The sequence below is a fragment of the Sorex fumeus genome, unplaced genomic scaffold, assembly GCF_029834395.1.
Source record: "Sorex fumeus unplaced genomic scaffold, SorFum_2.1 ptg000157l, whole genome shotgun sequence".
In the NCBI taxonomy this organism is placed as follows: Eukaryota; Metazoa; Chordata; class Mammalia; order Eulipotyphla; family Soricidae; genus Sorex; species Sorex fumeus.
The window spans coordinates 34,281-40,365 of NW_026606214.1; the positions used below are offsets into that span (position 1 = coordinate 34,281).

At 43.3% G+C, this 6,085-nt stretch overlaps 1 non-coding gene across 1 annotated transcript; it reads left to right on the forward strand.

The window, feature by feature from the left end:
* Positions 1 to 5,276: 5,276 nt before the first annotated feature.
* LOC130016597 (U6 spliceosomal RNA) lies at positions 5,277 to 5,383 on the forward strand. Its single transcript, XR_008791242.1, has one exon. It is a non-coding gene; the product is annotated as a U6 spliceosomal RNA (small nuclear RNA).
* Positions 5,384 to 6,085: the final 702 nt, after the last annotated feature.

Sequence of the window (6,085 nt, forward strand, 5' to 3'; positions counted from 1 at the left end):
GTACATGTGGTTTTTAGTCAGTTCATTGTCTGTCTGTCTGTCTGTCTGTGTGGAACAGGTTGTGCTGGAACCAGGTTGAAGTCAGAAGTAGGAATTCTAGAGAAGTCAGTGAGTGGTGCACATGTACGTGTTTTTAGTCAGTTCATTGTCTGTCTGTCTGTGTGGAACAGGTTGTGCTGGAACCAGGTTGAACTCAGAAGTACTAATTCTAGAGAAGTCAGTGAGTGATATGCAACCTAGGGATTTAAGAAGTGTAGTTGTTTCTGGAACTTGCTAGACAAGGTTTAAACGAAGATTTCTTATCAGAAAGTTACCTACAAAGAAAGCAGAATTCTCAATCTAAATTTCTTATTGGAAGAACATTAATGGTTATTAACAGTTGTAATTCTTTTGAACTTAAGAATCTATACTGTCCAGGAAGAGCTGTGGAATTAGAGCCTAAAACAAAAGTGAAATAAGAGTTTAGAGAAAGCAAGAACTTATCTTACAAGCCTCAGCTAACTTTTATGAAAAATTTGTAAGAGGCAGTTTCCCTTTTCTCACAGAACCTAGCAGGTCTTAGATATGCAGATCTCAGGTGCTAGCCAGGCCTGATCTTTGGGTTGTAGATTCCCAGCTCTAGGCAGGCTAGTCTTTGGTATGCAAAGCTCAGATACTTGTCTTGGGGATGTAGATTCCAAGCTCTAGCAGACTGGTCTTTGGGATGCAAGCCCAAGTGCTTGTAGCTTGTGAAAGTGCTTGTGAAAGGTTTCAGTTTGGTTTTGTATCTTCTTTCCCCAGGCCAAAATTACTGCCCTGCAGATGTAAAGAAACAATGTACATTTTGTTGCCTCAAGGTTCTTTCTGTAACTCCTTTTGATGGCATCACTATATTGCAGAAGTACTATGATCTATAGAAATAAAAGAGAAAGGGAAATGTTTAGCTTTGTGATTTTCCCCAAGAAATTTAAAACACGACTTTTCAGCTATTAGAATATGTGATTATATATCCTGCTTTTGAGAACCAGAAACAAGGTTAGGGAAAGCACCTGACCTCTTAAGGGAGGAAGTACTTGCATTTTTGAGTGTACTAACTGAAGAAGTGGGGTGCAAGAAAGATAAAGCCAGAAACATCAAATAAAAATTATATTTCTACTTGTTCAACTTAAAACTATAAAACCTAGCTCCCAGAACCGCACGGCCACATTTGCAGCCACGCAACATCTTATTATGACATCTTATTATCTCATTCCTACTTTGGACAAACTGCCAGGCTACCGAATGTAACCTGCCCACACGGCAGAGTCTGGCAAACTCCCTGTGGTGTACCCAATATGCCAAATACCAGTAACAATGATGGGTCTCATTCTCCTAAAGAGCCTTGAATATAGCACTTTTTTAAAAATCTCAGGGCTACGATGAAGGAGACGTTACTGGGGCCTGCTCGAGGCAATCGACGAATAACAGGATGGTCGTGATTCGTGAATTAAGACAGCAGCATGGTACTGGGCAAGAAACAGACCTGGAGACCAATGGAACAGAGTCGAATATTCTGTCACAGACCTCCAAATATTTGATCACTTAATCTTTGACAGACGATCATCTGTACTTTCAATGCACGTACGCTAGCATCAGATGCATCCATCGAGGACCTGATGGTACAAGCGTGAAAGATCAAGTATGACATCATTGGTCTGACCGAGACAAGAAGGCACCAATCTCATCATGCCGTTTTCAACACTGGAGAAGAATTGTTCCTCGGAACATGCGATAAAAGAGGTGTTGGAGGCATCCGTGTCCTTGTCAACACAAAATTGGCCATAAGCATTGATTCATTCGAATGCCTAACAACCCAAATCAGACGTTTACATTTGAATAGATGTGGCTCACTGCCAGCAGTTTCTATCTTCGTTATCTACGCACCAACATCTAATTATGATGAAGGAGAAATTGAGAAGTTCTACATGGAGCTGGAGAAGTTCTACAAAGAAGACCACACCTTCTACAAGATCACTGTGGGTGATTTTAATGCCAAGATAGGACCGAGAAGATCAGCTGAAGAACTTCACATCAGGACCCATGGCCTGGAATGGAATGAACAGGGTGAGAGACTGAGTTCATCATGTCGACCAAGACCATCCATGGTAACTCACAGTTCCAGAAGGCCGAATCTAAATGTTGGACATGGGAGTCTCCCAGTGGACGATTCCACAACGAAATAGACCACATCATATTCAATCGACAGTTTTGCCTGACTGATGTCGCTGTTGTCCCAAAATTCCAAACGGGATCAGACCACCGTCTCCTTCATGCAAAATTCTACTTCACAGAGCAGGGAGAAAGGGCTGCAAAGTTTAAATAGAGAACTCCCAGAACGATCACCAACTGGGAGCTCTTTGGCACTATTGCGGCAATATGGGAAGATGCCATTGTTGACAGCATTGACGAGGAATACGATCGACTGGTTCAGCACCTCCATGATTGTGCGAGGAATGCCAAGAGAGAGATAGCCACAAAAAACCGCCTGTCTTCGAAAACTCTTGAGCTTATTCGCCAATGTGGTTTGGCGCATGCCTCAGGCAACCACAAGCTAATGTCCGAGCTCGCAAAGCAGTGCAGAGATGGCGATCAAGGAAGACCTCAAAGAGAGAAGAGCAGAAGTGCTGGTAGATGCGGCAGAAGCCGGGAAAAGTATTCGTAATTCCCACCTGTCCTTCGCCAACTACAAAACCAAGATGACTGTCCTCCAATGTCCTGATGGATCTATCACATTCTCCAGAACGGCAATGGAGAAGATTATCCATGACTTCTACTCAAATCTCTTTGATAGCCATGTCCACTTGCGGACATAAAAAATTCCACAGGATGGATATGTCGTTCCCAACGTTCTCCCTTCCGAAATCCAAAACGCCATTTTGTCAATAAAGAAATGAACAGCACCCAGCCCAGACAAGGTAAGACCTGAACACCTGAAGAACCTGCCGTCAGTACTCATCAATACACTGGCTCGGCTCTTCACATGCTACCTGTCTGAATGCAAGTTTCCATCCCAATGGAAAACCAGCAGGACTGTACTACTGTTCAAGAAGGGAGACATCCATGACATTGGCAACTATCGCCCAATCTGCCTATTGTCTGTCATCTACAAGTTGTTCACTTGAGTCATCCGAAATAGGATTGGCAGAACACTAGATGAAGGACAACCATGCGAGCAAGCCAGGTTCCGCAAAGGATTCAGCACCATCGACCATATCCACACGATAACCAAGCTCATTGAGGTTTCTCGGGAGTTCAAGATGCCGCTCTGTCTAACGTTCATTGATTTAAAGAAGGCCTTTGATTCTGTTGAGACGGAAGCGGTCATTGAAGCCCTAACCAATCAGGGCATTCAAGCTCAATACATCAAGATTCTCCGTGAGCTGTATTACGGATTCACTACCAAGACCTCACCTTTCTACAAAGAAATAATCATTGATGTCAAGAGAGGGGTTCGGCAGGGTGATATCATTTCACCGAAACTCTTCAGTGCCACCCTCGAGAACATCATGTGATGACTGAAATGGGGAGGAATGGGAGTGAAGATAGACAGTCGGCAACTACACCACCTCTGCTTTGCTGATGACATTGTTTTAATAACACCAAACATCAGCCAAGTGGCACAAATGCTGGCCTACTTCAACCCTGAGTGTGGAAAGGTCGAACTACAGCTGAATCTTACGAAGACAATGTTTATGAGAAACAGCCTCGTTCCTGATGCCCCATTTGCTCTCAACAGAACGACCATCTCTGAATGCAACAGCTATGTGTACATAGGTTGAGAAGTCAACATGACAAATGACCTGGCACCCAAGCTGCACAGGAGGAAGAGCGTGGCTTGGAACGCCTTCAAGAGCATCGAAGAAATAGCTAAGAGGACGAAGAACCTCTGGCTCCAGGCACATCTCTTTGATTCCACTGTTCTTCCTGCATTAATATATGCCTCAGAGACCTGGGCCCTACACAAACAGCATGAGAACGCTACTCGGGTCTCCCAAAGAGGAATTGAAAGAGCTATGCTTGGAATATCACGTTTCACTCAAATGTGAGAAAGAATCTGGAGTTCCGACCTCCATCAACAATCAAGAATCAGGGACCCTGTCTCGTTTGCCAAGCTGTCAAAAATCAGATGGTCTGGTCACGTAATGAGATTTAAAGACGACCACTGGACTAGAGCTGTTACCAACTGGATTCCACGGGATGTCAAAAGACCACGTGGCCGCCCACCTACCAGAAGGTCGGACTTCTTCATCAAGATCATGAACAATCGGTCTGAGGCTCTTCATGTTCCTAGAGGAACAGATGCCATTGGGCTACACTAGCATGCGACAGGGACAAATGGAGACGTTATTGGTGCCTGCTCGAGCGAATCGACGATTAACGGGAAGTCAAGTGATCAAGTGATCAATCTTTGACAAAAGGAGCAAGAAATGTGAAGTGGAAGAAGGAAAGCCTCTTCAACAAGTGGTGCTGGGAAAACTGGATAGCTACCTGCAAAAAAATGAACTCTGACCACTGTCTAATGCCAGGCACAAAAGTCAGATCAAAGTGGATAAAAGACCGCAATATCAGACATGAATCATAAGGTACATAGAGGAAAATGTAGGCAGAACTCTCCACGACATTGAAGCTAAAAACATCTTTAAGGATGAAATAGTACTGACCATGCAAGTGGAAGCAAACATAAACAAATGGGAGTACATCAAACTAAGAAGCTTCTGCACTTCAAAAGAAACAGTGTCCAAAATACAGAAAGAGCCTACAGAATGGGAAAGAATATCTACTCAATACCCATCTGATAAGGGATTAATATCCAGGATATACAAGAGACTAATAGAATTGTACAAGAAAAAATTCCTCAACCCCATCAAAAAATGGGAGAAGAAATGAACAAAAGTTCCCCAAAAAAAGAAGGGATAGGATTTGATCATTGTATAATTGAAACCCAAGCACAAAAATTTGTAAGTCTACAACTGTACCTCATGGTGTCTCACTATGGCCGACCCGAGTTCGATTCCTCCGCCCCTCTCGGAGAGCCCGGCAAGCTACCGAGAGTATTCGATATGCCAGACACAGTAACAACAAAGTCTCCAATGGAGACGTTACTGGGCCCGCTCGAGCAAATCGACGATCAACGGGAGGGCCTTTACCTAAAGTAAAATAAAATACAAAAAAAAATGAAATACAAATGGCCAAAAGGCACATGAAAAACTGCTCCACATCACTAGCCCTCAGGGAGATGCAAATCAAAACAGCAATGAGTGCTCGCTTTGGCAGCACATATACTAAAATTGGAATGATACAGAGAAGATTAGCATGGCCCCTGAGCAAGGATGACACTCAAATTTGTGAAGCGTTCATATTTTTGCTTTTAATAAACTGTTGGTTATTCTAACAAAAAAAAACACAACAATGAGATATCATCTCACACGACAGAGACTGGCACACATTCAAAAGAACAAAAGCAACCAGAGGGATGTGGGGGGGAAGGGACACTCTTTCACTGTTGGTGGGGATGTCCACTAGTCCAGACTTTCTGGAAAACAATATGGACAGTCCTTCGAAAACTAGAAATTGACCTTCCATATGAATCCACAGTACCACTTCTGGGAATATATCCTGAGGATTCAAAAAAGCAGAGTAGAAATGACATCTGTACTTATATGTTCATTGCAGCACTGTTCACAATAGCCAAAATCTGGAAACAACCCAAGTGCCCTAGAACAGATGACTGGTTAAAGAAACTTTGGTACATCTAAACAATGGAATACTATGCAGCTGTCAGGAGAGATGAAGTCATGAACTTTGCTTATAAAGGGATAGACATGGAGAGTATCATGCTAAGTGAAATGAGTCAGAAAGAGAGAGAGAGAGACAGACATAGAAGGACTGCACTCATTTGTGAGTATAAAACGACATAACATGAGGCTGACACCTAAGGGTAGTAGATACACGGGACAGATAGATTGTTCCATAGCTGGAAGCCTGTCTCATGAGCAAAGGGGAGAAGGCAGCTGGAATAGAGAAGGGATCACTAAGAAAAAGATGGCTGGAGGAATCAGTCAGGATG